This window comes from Mesoplodon mirus (assembly GCF_964341445.2).
Source record: "Mesoplodon mirus genome assembly, chromosome: 3".
Taxonomy (NCBI): Eukaryota; Metazoa; Chordata; class Mammalia; order Artiodactyla; family Ziphiidae; genus Mesoplodon; species Mesoplodon mirus.
This window is the reverse complement of record NC_138978.1, coordinates 82,958,797-82,971,944: the sequence shown is the minus strand read 5'-3', so window position 1 is coordinate 82,971,944 and position 13,148 is coordinate 82,958,797. Positions and strand designations below refer to the sequence as shown.

The 13,148-nt window shown below is 36.2% G+C and overlaps 1 protein-coding gene across 3 annotated transcripts in view; it reads right to left on the bottom strand.

Annotated features, from left to right (window-relative positions):
- Nucleotides 1-13,148, bottom strand: part of HS2ST1 (heparan sulfate 2-O-sulfotransferase 1) — a 191,773-nt gene that overhangs the window by 154,135 nt on the left and 24,490 nt on the right. The window lies entirely within an intron of this gene.

Here is a 13,148-nt window from a genome sequence, read left to right as displayed (position 1 = left end):
TTAATCATTTATTCATGGAGACATTATTCTGAAATAAATGTCTTTTGATCTTAAAATTACAATTCAAGAACCTTAACCAGATATTATGTTACAAATTATAACAAATTTCTGAATCTAGGTGGTCACCAAAATGTTAAAAAGACGGAAACAGGCAACCTCTAATTGATTCTACCTGTAGTTACCTACCTGTTGAGACTCAGATGCTCTATCTGTGTCACTGGAAAGCGCTGCTAAGTGAATTGATGTGCAAATACTTCTTATATGCACTGCAATTTGCCATAAAAGGAAAGAACAAATCTGAATAATCTACTGTGAATAAATTCTGGTGAAAGAAACACTGAAACATATAAACTACATAGAAACATATATGTTACATATAAAGTAAGATGCTTTTATGTACATTGTTTCCTTGCCTGAAATGCCTGTCTTCCTACTAATCGGTTGAATCAAGTTGCAACTCTTCATCAGAGATTCAGGTCAATACCACCTTCCCTTGAAGGACTATTGAGAAACCTCACAAATCCATTCCACTGCTATCATAAAGCAGAAAAGATGGAGGGACATTTCCTGGAATTATCTGCTAAGCATACAGAATAAGAAGCAACTTCTTTTACTCCAACCTTTTATTTTGAAAAAATTCAAACCTAAAAAAAGGTTGTAAGAAAGTACAATAAGCACTCTTACATCCTTTATCTAGATCATTCAGTCTCAGTGGGGGAAATAAGGCCTCCAAAAGGGCAAAATTGGTTCATGGGTGGGGGGTGGTAGTGAAAAAAATCTTTGAACATTACAAAAAGGTTGAGAAATGTAGACTGACCAATTGTTAATATTTTGCCACATTTGCTTTCTCTCTTTACACATACACACTTTTTTTTTTTGGTTGAACCATTTGAAAGTTACTTGCACCATTATGACATTTCACTCCTAAATATGTCAATACGTACTCCCCTAAGAGCACAGGTATTTTCTTCCATAACCACAATAAAATTACCATATAAAAATCTATTATTACTATTATCATTATTAATACCATTCATTCTCAAATTTCTCCAATCATTCCAATAATGTCCTATATGGCTTACCCTCCAATCCAAGATCCAATGAAAGATCCAACACACAGTTAATTGCCATGTCTCTTGTCTCCTTTAATTTCCCTATTTATTTAGTCTTTCATATTACCAATATTTTTTCAAAAGTCTAAGCCAATTGTTCTGTAGAAGATCCCCTACTTGGATTCATCTGATTTTTTTCTTCATTATCATTTTTTAAAAATTGGCTGAAATACCACACAGGTGAAGTTTTATTCTTCTTGGTGCATCACATCAAGATGCATATAATACCAGTTCATGCTACAATGTTAAGTTTGATCATTTGGGTAACTAAGTTTCTCCATATCCTGTCCCAAAAATCTTTCACCCAACGGTTTCAGCATCTTATCTCAATCAATTATTTCTGTAGTGCTTATTCTATTTACAGATTTTTCTATTTCTAGAATTCTTTCCACTTCTATGAGTTGGATTAAAAGAAGAGCAAATGACCACTTTCTAACTATGTACCTAAGGGCCCTGTGTTGTGAGGGCCATGGGGAGATTAAGTGGAGTAGTGGAGTGATTCTTGGATCTCCTGAAGAGCATCTCTGCATCTTACTACCTTTTGTATGGGATTCTGGTTAAAATCTCATGAATAAAATGTTCTACTGATTGGGAGAAAAAAATACTAAAAACCACTAGGTTAGAACAGCACTATCCAGTACAACTTTCTGCAACAATGAAAATGTCCTACACCATCAAGATTGGCTACCAGCCACATGCAGCTACCAAGCACTTAAAATGTGGCTAGTAGGATCAAAAAACAGGAGTTTTAATTAAATTTAGATTTAAATGGCCACATGAGGCTACTGGTACTGTATTACCGTAGGCTTAGACAATCTCCACTCTAAACTTTTTATATTTGCCACTTAAATGCAAATGCATGCAACACCAACTTAATCAGCTTTTAAAAACAATAACATGGTAAGAGGAATAGTAACTATCACTTGAGAACTTTTTATATGCCAAGTTTTATATAAGGTACTTTACATACATTTTCATTTAATCCTCACTATGACCCTCTAATCAAGAGTATACCTTTTTGAGAAATGTTTTGTGATGAAATTAACCACATAATTAGAGCAGCAAAATTTATTTAGAAAAACTAGGGTTAAACTGTTAATTGAATCAATATTTTAATATGCTAAAAATTTTAATACTAGAGTTAAAGCATTTGTTGGAAGAAACCAATAGCTAATGAAAACCTCTAATAGCTAGAGGTTTGTTTAAAAGTTAGCAACACCTTTACTATCCTGATTAAAAATAAATGGCCTGGGGAAACTTCATTTAATTTCTAATGTCATGGATAACTTAAGAATATGAACCATATTGTGCCTGGAGCAAGTGATAAGCTTTTCAAATGAAAAACAAACCACAATTCTGGTCAACAGACAAATATAGAGGCTTGGTTAAAGAAAGCTATTTTGAAAACTGTGTTACTGATATACAACTATATCAGAATGAAAACTATGCTTTCAACAGCAAACTCATAAGCCATCTCTTCCAAAAACTGCTACCTTTAACACAGTAGCATTCTAACACTAAAAGATATACAGTGAAATATCTGTCCCCCTCCTCCACCCTCCCCTCCCAAAAAAGATATTTTAGAAGTCTGCATGGAAGGTTTCATATATGATAAGCACAACTACCAAGATCCATAAAAGCAGAACTTCACTCCCTGATAGAATACAATCTGCAAAGACCTCAACAGGTTTAAATTTGAAACTTTAATTAAAAAAAAAAAGGTTAGTATCAGTATCATGAAGTACTCACAATTTTGCCTTCTCTCTTCTGGACCTTCACATATATTGCTCTTCTTGAAATATCCTTTGCTGCCTGTCATTATCTGTCTTCTGTAAACCCTTTGTAAATGTTTTTCACTCTCCCAGGAAAACCCTTCTAACCTTTAGCCTATGCTGTCTCCTCCTCTCAAGTGGCACAGGATTGGTGTGAGGATGAAATAAAAATAAAAATGCCTGGCCTATAACAACTCTGAATAAAGGACACACAATCATGTATATACCCTACTAGTATACAGTATCTGGTCCATGACAGGCACACTCTAGGCATTTGCTGAAATAAAACAACACAGAGGAAAATCGTTTCGAGATAAAAAGAGGGAGGAGAGGGCTTCCCTGGTGGCGCAGTGGTTGAGAGTCCGCCTGCCGATGCAGGGGACGCGGGTTCGTGCCCCAGTCCGGGAAGACCCCACATGCCGCGGAGCAGCTGGGCCCATGAGCCATGGCCGCTGAGCCTGCGCATCTGGAGCCTGTGCTCCACAACGGGAGAGGCCACAACAGTGAGAGGCCCACGTACCGCCAAAAAAAAAAAAAAAAAAAAAGAGGGAGGAGAGATAAAAAGGAATAGGGTGTGTTCTTTTGGCATAAAGGAATTTGAATATTTTAAAAGAAAATCCAGTTGACCAGAACACCCTTCATCAAAACTAAGCAAGTTAACTTTCATGTTACTTTAGTTACAGGGGCATGTAACATGCAAACAAAAAAGTTTCTCTCCAAATAAAAACAAAGTGCACAGAGGTCACACTTCTGAAACCCTATTTATTTTTTAACATATTTCATTTATATTGAAAATAGACAATAAGCTAGTTTGTCTCATATAATATGATGTCTTTGGGGAGACAATTCTCCATTGGCCTCTCATATTTCTGCATGCCCTGCAAGCAGAGGCACTGACTGCTCTTTGCTCCAGACTATCTTTTCAAGGGTGGTTGTAAAGCAATAGCCTTGGAAGATAGAGATTGTGCCTCCTTCTAGAGCAAAAATTTGTGCTCCCTTAACTCAAGGCTGCTCTCCAGTAATGCACCCCACTCTAGGTGCAGATGTCATCCAGCCCACTTCATGTCACCTATGGTAGGTGGAGCCCAGGAAACCGGTGCAAAAATGCTGATACTCATGTCTTCTTACCAGCTTCCATGAAACTACAGCAGGCTAATTTGTTGGTATGCAATAAAATCTCATAATCTGTATATCCATAAACATAATCATGTTGAAATATCAGAGGTCTCACAAGTCAAATTTTTTTACTTAGTTTTTCAGAACATATGATAATCCAATCAAATGTCTTTGTGAGCACTGGAAAGGATAACCTTATGGTATCCGTCTGCAATGCAATCATTAGTTAGATTATCAAGCTACCTGTTTTCTAGACACCTATTTCCAAAACAAGAATATTTTGCATGTTTCTAGCCACAGGACCTATGCTTAATGATTAAAGGTGCTCTTGATACGATGGGCTCTCTAGCCAAGTGGCAGTCAATGTATGTATTTGTGAAAGATGCCCAAGAAATTCTGATACACAGCTACCTATATCTCACCCAGGTAAGACCATTGCTTTAGGACTCCAGCCTCATAAACAGTAAGAGACTTCTACTATTAGGGTGACAGTCTACCTAACACTCTCTTATAAAAACTGGAGGTAGTGCAGTTTGGTAAAAAGAGTTCTAGTCCTAGTTCTAGTTCTAACAGCCTTAAATGAATAAGCAACTACAGCCACATCTTCTTGTTCATGCTTCATTTGCCTTACCTGTAAAAGAAGACCATTGGACGATTACTAAGATGCCTTCACGTCTAAATTTCTTTAATTCATAGGCTACCAGTTACTAAAATTGCTGTGATTCAATGGAAGACATTCACCCACTACAACAATAACAAAAATACTTCAGTTCGACATTCCATTAAGATACAATGCTACCTCTGGGTTAGAATACAATTAAAACAAACACATATGAATCAGCTTCTAAATCCAAGGAGCCAAGAGGTAGGTAGCCATATTATCAATATTATTAAAACCAGATGCTTTTCACCAGACCTAAACTGTCAAATATTTATGGCCTAGATAATGAGGGTCTCCCTGAACATACCAGTTTGAGCATTTGTCCCAGAGACTTTCTAGTTTTTTTGTTTTTTTAAAGAGCCTTGGATACCAAGAGGGTGTTTTGTTATCCAAAATATTAATAAATTCAGTCTTCTTTTGTGGGCCATCAGCTCATGTTCCTGTAGCAGTGTATTTATATTTGAAGTTCTTCTGAAACTTGGCACATTAATAATCATGGTTCTTCCCTCAGGCCAATATAACAGCAATCACCTAGTCTGTAAGAAGCTGTTCAAGATTGTTGCAAATTTCTTGTCTAAAATACACAGGTCACTGCAAAGCAACACCAAACAGCTAAAGAGGACTAATACGGCAGCACATTTTAAGAGAGATGTGGATTCAAAGCTAACTTATTAGCTGTTTGAGTCTTTTTAACCTATTTAACCTCCCTAAGCCCCAGTTTCTTCAGAGGATAATATCTACAACACAGGACTGTTTGTAAGAATTAAATGAGACTATTTCATAAGGGGCCTAACACAGACTTGGACACATAGTAAACGTTCAATAAATGATAGGTAATATTATTAACTGACCAGGAATTTATGACATTCCATGATAGGTAAATAAATGATAGGTAATATTATTAACTGACCAGGAATTTATGACATTCCATGATCTTTTCCCTATCTTCCCAATGGTATCCCACTATTTCCTAACAATACTGTACATTTTTAACATGCCATATCACATCTCATATATTAAATATACCTTACGTGCCCCATGTTCATGGCTTTGATCATGTCATACTCTCTGCCTGAATTTTCCCTGGCAATTCTTATCCATTCTTAGAACCCTTGATCAAATCCCATTCTCCTTCAAGAGAACTTCAAATACCTACTCCTTTCAGAAAGTCAGTCAGACTCCTGGGGCTTGCAGCTGGTGCTCAAAAGGAAACAAATTATTAACCCCCAAGAAAATTTAGAAGACTGTAAGAGATAACAGGTGCTGCTTTTGTAGAAAGTAGAAACTAGAAGCTTGAACATTAGAAATAGGCCAAAAGAATAAATCTTCATTGTGAAGCTAAACTTATAATGAAAGCACAGCAAAGACAGCAGAATGTCCAGTATACACAGGAGTTGCTTCATGGCTATCTGAGTTGATGAATATAAGAAAAAAGCCTGGGAAATTAAAAATATTATTTTTCATGATTCATGATAGCTATGTCAAAGAAAAAGACTCACTATAGCCTTCAAGCAAATATGCTCTCCACATTAAAAAAAAAATCCTAAATATCAAGGTACCATTTAGAAAAACGTGTCAATTTTTACTAAAGTTTCATTTTTTAAATCACTAGGTCAAAAGTTTTTATGTCATTCTGGCACTTAATATTTTCTGATTTATATGCTCAAATTTACCTCCTACTCTACCTCAAAAGTCAAATCCTCAAAAGCTACCTGTCTTCAAAACTTTATGTTTACTATCCTCTCTCCCAGACATCTCCTTCCACTATCAAATTCTTTCTCAATTTTATAGTATTTGCATTAAGGCCAATCAATAGAGTGTCTTTTCATAATTTAGGATCCCCCAAAGAACTGACAGACATTAAATTTTTCCAAGTGACTCTGAAGTCTTTTGTAAGAAGCCTTCAGAAATAAAAAATTTAAATTAAAATTTTTATCATTAGGGACACACCAGGTTCTCTCAGTATCTGTAGCTGGAAAGTCTAGTCCCACCTGCCCAGATGCTGACTGATTAAGATACCAAATTTACTCTTCTTTCTTCAATAAGAACTAAGCTTTTTCTTCAGCAAAAGTTAGATGTAAACCTCAATATTAGACACTTAAGCCATATTAATAAATACTCAATGATTCATATGTAATATTAATACTAAGACTTCACACTAAGTACAAATTTCTAAATGTCTTATTCTGAACTTTTTAGGATACATTTGAAGGAATCTGATCTAAAATCTGTACTTTTTGTTCACAGTTTATTATTAATATTCCTTCAACGAAGTTTTAATACTACATTCCAACATTTTTTTTTTTTTTTTTTTTTGGTTTTTTTGGGCGGTATGCGGGCCTCTCACTGCTGTGGCCTCTCCCGTTGCAGAGCACATGCTCCGGATGCGCAGGCTCAGCGGCCATGGCTCACAGGACCAGCCGCTCCGCGGCATGTGGGATCTTCCCGGACCGGGGCACAAACCCGTGTCCCCTGCATCGGCAGGCGGACTCTCAACCACTGCGCCACCAGGGAAGCCCTACATTCCAACATTTAATTTTAGATCTTAAAGGTCATCATAGTATTTTAAAGCTGGAAGAAACCTTGAATATCTCGTACTTGTTATGAAATGTAAGGCTCAAAGTAAGCCTAGAAAAGACAAAGAGGTAGAATCCATAAAGTTTGGTGACTGACTATATATAAAGGGAAAAAGAATCAAGGATGACTCCTAGTTTTCAAGTCAAAGAGATATGGAAATATTAAGGAATTGCTCAGTAGAGTTTAGAAGGGAAACTAATTTGGGGGGCAGGAAGAGTGGAATAAGATAAAGGTTGTTTTGCTGTTGATGTTTTAAATAAACAGAGTGTGACACTAATCTTACCTTCTGAATGAAGAAAAGCTCACTCTTCCTAGATGAATGGGAGGGCTGGGGAGTGGTGGAAGGGGTGGAAGCTAATCACTGCCCCAGCTTGAAGTAGGAAATCTCTGCCTCTAGCCCATACATTGATCCTTTTTCATTTCCCACAAAATAAATACCTAAATTAGTGACAAGTCCTCCCAAAAGGATTTTTCTTATGAATGATACTAAATATTTCCATTATTTCTGAAATAATTTTGCTCATATTTTTGAACTCTAAAAAAATTTATGATCTTTGTTCGACCCTCTTCAGCTTTACTTCAGCCCTTTTCATGTGAACCAAACAGAACAGAATGTAGAACCAAGATAATCTAATCAACAATAACCTATTTTAACTGTGCACTGTGAATTAAAGTCTAAATGAATTCTATTCATTATCTAAAATTTAAAGGGACTGATCTCTTATTTGACAGAGAATTTACTAAAGAAAAAAGAGTTGGCTGGTTTTGGTGTGCAGGCACTGTTAACTGTGCCTGCCAACAACCTAGTACCGTAAACACTGGATTCTGTTCATCCAATGGTTCTTTGTTAACAAGCCATAATCACATTTAGACACACATTAGTAAATTTTAACAAAGTAGAATTAACCCTTTGTGTCTCCCTATAGCTTAGGTTCTCAAGCTTCTACAATTTTTTAACAGGAAAGTTTTTAAACAATTAGTACTGAACATGCATATACAGAAAGATGAAAAAGGCTAGATGCAGAATTGGTTTCATCACTAAATCCTTAGTGGGGTATCAACTTTCTGCTCAAAAACATTTCCCTCCTAAATTTCACTCGTTTTGATTTATTACTTAAGAGATTGATTTGGTTTATGAAAATATTTCTGAAAAAGATAAACCCCACACACTGGTTACCTGTGCAGAAGAAGAGAGGGAAATGGGTTCAGTGAGAAGTACCAGAGGCTTTGACATACCTGTAATGTTTTATTACGAATGTGAAAATATATTACTATTTAATAAATCCAAGTAGTGGGTAAACAGGCCATAAATTAAGTATATGCTTGAGGGAAAAATGATAAAAATTGCTTTGTCTCTCAACCCACTCGCCTAACTTCCCCTGCTCCTCACCGCCACCCCACCAAGGAACAATCTATAGCTAAGAGCAATTGTGGTCAAGGGGAAAGAAGAAATGGTTTGGAAATGTTATACATTACATAGGAAGACAAATCCAGGGCATACAGAGTAGGAAAGACTCCAGAAAACAGGCAAGTACTAAAAACAAATTATAATTTTGCCAATAAGTACCTGTATCAGTAACTATCCTTGGAGGTGCTTCTAAAATTATCCTTAATTTTTTTCCAGTTCTACAGCAAATTACACGTTTGGGCAACACACTTTTGATCAGTGTGGGAGCAGCTTTTCTACCTTTCAATGTGTTTTTTTTAAATTTTATTTTTTTATACAGCAGGCTCTTATTACTCATCCATTTTATATACATCAGTGTATACATGTCAATCCCAACTACCCAATTCAGCACACCACCATCCCCACCCCCCCCCGCCGCTTTCCCCCCTAGGTGTCCATACGTTTGTTCTCTACATCTGTGTCTCAATTTCTGCTCTGCAAACCGGTTTCTTCTGTACCATTTCTCTAGGTTTCACATATATGCCTTAATATATGATATTTGTTTTTCTCTTTCTGACTTATTTCACTCTGTATGACAGTCTCCAGAAGCATCCACATCTCTACAAATGACCCAATTTCGTTCCTTTTCATGGCTTAGTAACATTCCATTGTATATATGTACCACATCTTCTTTATCCATTCGTCTGTCGTTGGGCATTTAGGTTGCTTCCATGACCTGCCTATTGTAAATAGTGCTGCAATGAACATTGCGGTGCATGTGTCTTTTTGAATTATGGTCTTCTCTGGGTATAAGCCCAGTAGTGGGATTGCTGGGTCATGTGGTAATTCTATTTTTAGTTTTTTAAGGAACCTCCATATTGTTCTCAGTAGTGGCTATATCAATTTACATTCCCACCAACAGTGCAAGAGGGTTCCCTTTTCTCCACACCCTCTCCAGCATTTGTTGTTTATAGATTTACTGATGATGCCCATTCTAACTGGTATGAGGTGATACCTCACTGTAGTTTTGATTTGCATTTCTCTAATTATTAGTAATGTTGAGCATCTTTTCATGTGTCTCTTGGTCATCTGTATGTCTTCCTTGGTGAAATGTCTATTTAGGTCTTCTGCCCATTTCTAAACTGGATTGTTTGTTTTTTTGATATTGATCTCCAAGAGCTGTTTGTATATTTTAGAGATTAATCCTTTGTTGTTTCATTTGCAAATATTTTCTCCCATTTTGAGAGTTGTCTTTTCATCTTGTTTATGGTTTCCTTTGCTGTGCAAAAGCTTTTAAGTTTCATTAGGTCCCATTTGTTTATTTTTGGTTTTATTTCCATTACTGTAGGAGGTGGATCAAAAACGATCTTGCTGTGATTTATGTCAGAGTGTTCTTCCTATGTTTTCCTCTAAGAATTTTATAGTGTCTGGTCTTACATTTAGGTCTCTAATCCATCTTGAGTTTATTTTTGTGTATGGTGTTAGGGAGTGTTCTAATTTCATTCTTTTACATGTAGCTGTCCAGTTTTCCCCGCACCACTTATTGAAGAGACTGTCTTTTCTCCATTGTATATCCTTCCCTCCTTTCTCATAGATTAGTTGACCATAGGTGAGTGGATTTATCTCTAGGCTTTCTATCCTCTTCCATTGATCTATATTTCTGTTTTGGTGCCAGTACCATATTGTCTTGATTACTGTAGCTTCATAGTATAGTCTGAAGTCAGGGAGTCTGATTCCTCCAGCTCCGATTCTTTCCCTCAATACTGCTTTGGCTATTCGGGGTCTTCTGTATCTCCATACAAATTTTAAGATATTTTGTTCTAGTTCCGTAAAAATGCTATTCGTAATTTCATAGGGATTTCATTGAATCTGTAGATTGCTTTGGGTAGTACTGTCATTTTCACAATACTGATTCTTCCAATCCAAGAACATGGTATATCTCTCCATCTGTTGGTAGCATCTTTAATTTCTTTCATCAGTCTCTTACAGTTTTCTGCATACAGGTCTTTTGTCTCCCTAGGTCAGTTTATTCCTAGGTATTTTATTCTTTTTATTGCAGTGGTAGATGGGAATGTTTCCTTAATTTCTCTTTCAGATTTTTCATCATTAGTGTATAGGAATGCAAGAGATTTCTGTGCATTAATTTTGTATCCTGCAACTTTACCAAATTCATTGATTAGCTCTAGTTGTTTTCTGGTAGCATCTTTAGGATTCTCTCTATATAGTATCATGTCACCTGCAAACAGTGACAGTTTTACTTCTTCTTTTCCAATTTGTATTCCTTTAATCTCTTTTTCTTCTCTGATTGCCGTGGCTAGGACTTCCAAAACTATGTTGAACAATAGTGGTGAGAGTGAACATGCTTGTCTTGTTCCTGACCTAAGAGGAAATGCTTTCAGTTTTTCACCATTCAGAATGATGTTGCTTGTGGGTTGGTCGTATATGGCCTTTATTATGTTGAGGTAGGTTCCCTCTATGCCCACTTTCTGAAGAGTTTTTTATCATAAATCAGTGTTGAATTTTGTCAAAAGCTTTTTCTGCATCTATTGAAATGATCATATGGTTTTTCTTCTTCCATTTATTAATATGGTGTATCACATTGATTGATTTGCATATATTGAAGAATCCTTGCATCCCTGGGATAAATCCCACTTGATCATGGTGTATGATCTGTTTAACGTGTTGCTGGATTCTGTTTGCTAGTATTTTGCTGAGGATTTTTGCAACAATATTCATCAGTGATATTGGTCTGTAATTTTCTTTTTTTGTAGTGTCTTTGTCTGGTTTGGGTATCAGGGTGACGGTGGCCTCATAGAATGGGTTTGGGAGTGTTTCTTCCTCTGCAATTTTTGGAAGAGTTTGAGAAGGATGGGTGTTGGTTCTTCTCTAAATGTTTGATAGAATTCACCTGTGAAGCCATCTGGGCCTGGACTTTTGTTTCTTGGAAGATTTTTAATCAAAGTTTCATTACTTATCATTGGTCTGTTCATATCTTGTTTCTTCCTGGTTCAGTCTTGGAAGGCTATACCTTTCTAAGAATTTGTCCATTTCTTCCAGGTTGTCCATTTTATTGGCATAGAGTTGCTTGTAGTAGTCTCTAAGGATGCTTTGTATTTCTGCAGTGTCTGTTGTAACTTCTCCTATTTCATTTCTAATTTTATTGGTTTGAGTCCTCTCCCTCTTTTTCCTGATGAGTCTGGCTAATGATTTATCAATTTTGTTTATCTTCTCAAAGAACCAGCTTTTAGCTTTATTGATCTTTGCTACTGTTTTCTTTGTTTCTATTTCATTTATTTCTGCTCTGATCTTTATGGTTTCTTTCTTTCTGCTAACTTTGGGTTTGGTTTGTTCTTCTTTCTCTAGTTCCTTTAGGTGTAAGGTTAGATTGCTTATTTGAGATTTTTGTTTCTTGAGGTAGGCTTGTATAGCTATAAACTTCCCTCTTAGAACTGCTTTTGCCGCATCCCATAGGTTTTGGATCGTTGTGTTTTCATTGTCATTTGTCTCTAGGTATTTTTTGATTTCTTCAGTGATCTCTTGGTTATTTAGTAACTTATTGTTTAGCCTCCATGTGTTTGTGTTTTTTATGTTTTTTTCCCTGTAATTTATTTCTAATCTCATAGCATTGGGGTCAGAAAAGATGCTTCATATGATTTCACTTTTCTTAAATTTACCGAGGCTTGATTTGTGAACCAAGATGTGATCTATCCTGGAGAATGTTCCGTGCGCACTTGAGAAGAAAGTGTAATCTGCTGTTTTTGGATGGAATGTCCTATAAATATCAATTAAACTATCTGGTCTACTGTGTCATTTAACACGTGTGTTTCCTTATTAATTTTCTGTTTGGATGATCTGTCCATTGGTGTAAGTGAGGTGTTAAAGCCCCCCACTATTATTGTGTCACTGTCGATTTCCTCTTTTAGAGCTGTTACTTGCCTTATGTATTGAGGTGCTCCTATGTTGGGTGCATATATAATTGTTATATCTTCTTTTGGATTGATCCCTTGATCATTATGTAGTGTCCTTCCTTGTCTCTTGTAACATTCTTTATTTTAAAGTCTATTTTATCTGAGTATTGCTACTCCAGCTTTCTTTTGATTTCCATTTGCATGCAATAGCTTTTTCCATCCCCTCACTTTCAGTCTGTATGTGTCCCTCCGTCTGAAGTGGGTCTCTTGTAGACAGCATATAGATGGGTCTTGTTTTTGTACCCATTCAGCAAGACTGTGTCCTTTGGTTACAGCATTTAATCCATTCACGTTTAAGGTAATTATTGATATGTATGTTCCTATTACCATTTTCTTAATTGTTTTGGGTTTGTTTTTGTACGTCGTTTTCTTCTCTTGTGTTTCCCACTTAGAGAAGTTCCTTTAGCATTTCTTGTAGAGCTGGTTTGCTGGTGATGAATTCTCTTAGCTTTTGCTTGTCTGTAAAGCTTTTGATTTCTCCATCGAATCTGAATGAGATCCTTGCCTGGTACAGTAATCTTGGTTGTAGTTTCTTCCCTTTCATTACTTTAAGTA